General features: G+C 49.1%; 1 protein-coding gene across 1 annotated transcript in view; it reads left to right on the top strand.

Moving 5' to 3' along the window:
• Window positions 1–2,500, top strand: part of LOC130190251 (voltage-dependent calcium channel gamma-2 subunit-like) — a gene marked incomplete at its 3' end in the record, with an annotated part of 33,378 nt that overhangs the window by 21,211 nt on the left and 9,667 nt on the right. The gene's annotated exons all lie outside the window — the stretch shown is intronic.

Here is a 2,500-nt window from a genome sequence, read left to right as displayed (position 1 = left end):
CCCTCTCCCTCTCCTCCTCCTCCTCTCTCCTCCCTCTCCTCTCTCCTCCTCCTCCTCTCCTCCTCCTATCTCCTCCCTCTCCTCTCTCTCTCTCTTCCCTCTCCCTCTCCTCCTCCTCTCTCCTCCTCTTCCTCTCTCTCCTCTCTCCTCTCTCCTCCTCTCTTCTTCTCTCCTCATCCTCTCTCCTCCTCCTCCCTCTCCTCCTCCTCCTCCCTCTCCTCCCTCTCCTCTCTCTCTCCCTAGTCCTGCTCCTCGAGGCGGCTGACTGCTCACATGCAACATAACTTCACTCACGCAGAAAGAGGGAGGTGGGGAGGAGAGAGACAGAGAGAGAGAGAGAGAGAGAGAGAGAATGAAGGAGAGAAAGAAGGAGAGAAAGTGTGGTCCTGAAGGAAGCAGAGAGAAGGTCCGTCCTCTGCAGTCGCTCAACGTTTCTGGTTCTTTCCTCTGAAGCTGCTGCTTCCCGTTAGCCGGTGTGTTCTGTTCAAAGGTCAAAAGGTGAATCCTGACCAATCACAGGGCCAGAAACCAGCACCATGCTGCGGGGGACACCACCCAGTCAGGGATGAAGCAGGAAGTTACCCACTGATGGGTATCACCTAGATTTACGGACGACAACAAATGCACCACGGAGGATGCGTTCATGGTCCTAACATGAAGACCTCCGGACAACGTCTGCACCGCGCCTCAAGTCACGATCAATGGAAGCAGCAGAAGCTAAGCTAACGTACACCAAGCTGACATGAAGCTAAGCTAATGTACACCAAGCTGACATGAAGCTAAGCTAACGTACACCAAGCTGACATGAAGCTAAGCTAACGTACACCAAGCTGACATGAAGCTAAGCTAACGTACACCAAGCTGACATGAAGCTAAGCTAACGTACACCAAGCTGACATGAAGCTAAGCTAACGTACACCAAGCTGACATGAAGCTAAGCTAACGTACACCAAGCTGACATGAAGCTAAGCTGCGTACGCAAGCTGACATGAAGCTGCTACGTACAAGCTGACATGAAGCTAAGCTAACGTACACCAAGCTGACATGAAGCTAAGCTAACGTACACCAAGCTGACATGAAGCTAAGCTACGTACCAAGCTGACATGAAGCTAAGCTAACGTACACCAAGCTGACATGAAGCTAAGCTAACGTACACCAAGCTGACATGAAGCTAAGCTAACGTACACCAAGCTGACATGAAGCTAAGCTAACGTACACCAAGCTGACATGAAGCTAAGCTAACGTACACCAAGCTGACATGAAGCTAAGCTAACGTACACCAAGCTGACATGAAGCTAAGCTAACGTACACCAAGCTGACATGAAGCTAAGCTAACGTACACCAAGCTGACATGAAGCTATGCTAACGTACACCAAGCTGACAGGAAGCTAAGCTAACGTACACCAAGCTGACATGAAGCTAAGCTAACGTACACCAAGCTGACATGAAGCTAAGCTAACGTACGCAAGCTGACATGAAGCTAAGCTAGCGTACGACACCAAGCTGACATGAAGCTGGCTAACGTACCAAGCTGACATGAAGCTATGCTAACGTACCAAGCTGACGAAGCTAAGCTGCGTACACCAAGCTGACATGAAGCTAGCTAACGTACGCAAGCTGACAGGAAGCTAAGCTAACGTACACCAAGCTGACATGAAGCTAAGCTAACGTACACCAAGCTGACATGAAGCTAAGCTAACGTACACCAAGCTGACATGAAGCTAAGCTAACGTACGCAAGCTGACATGAAGCTAAGCTAACGTACACCAAGCTGACATGAAGCTAAGCTAACGTACACCAAGCTGACATGAAGCTAAGCTAACGTACGCAAGCTGACATGAAGCTATGCTAACGTACGCAAGCTGACATGAAGCTATGCTAACGTACGCAAGCTGACATGAAGCTAAGCTAACGTACACCAAGCTGACATGAAGCTAAGCTAACGTACCAAGCTGACATGAAGCTAAGCTAACGTACGCAAGCTGACATGAAGCTAAGCTAGCGTACGCAAGCTGACATGCTAAGCTGCGTACGCAAGCTGACATGAAGCTAAGCTAGCGTACACCAAGCTGACATGAAGCTATGCTAACGTACACCAAGCTGACGGGAAGCTAAGCTAACGTACCAAGCTGACATGAAGCTAAGCTAACGTACCAAGCTGACATGAAGCTAAGCTAACGTACACCAAGCTGACATGAAGCTATGCTAACGTACACCAAGCTGACATGAAGCTATGCTAACGTACACCAAGCTGACAGGAAGCTAAGCTAACGTACACCAAGCTGACATGAAGCTAAGCTAACGTACACCAAGCTGACATGAAGCTATGCTAACGTACCAAGCTGACATGAAGCTATGCTAGCGTACACCAAGCTGACGGGAAGCTAAGCTAACGTACGCAAGCTGACATGAAGCTAGCTAACGTACACCAAGCTGACATGAAGCTAAGCTAACGTACACCAAGCTGACATGAAGCTAAGCTAACGTACACCAAGCTGAC

The sequence above is a fragment of the Pseudoliparis swirei genome, chromosome 24 (genome assembly GCF_029220125.1).
Source record: "Pseudoliparis swirei isolate HS2019 ecotype Mariana Trench chromosome 24, NWPU_hadal_v1, whole genome shotgun sequence".
NCBI lineage: Eukaryota > Metazoa > Chordata > Actinopteri > Perciformes > Liparidae > Pseudoliparis > Pseudoliparis swirei.
The sequence above is the reverse complement of the archived record's forward strand: the minus strand, read 5'-3'. Positions and strand labels throughout refer to the sequence as shown.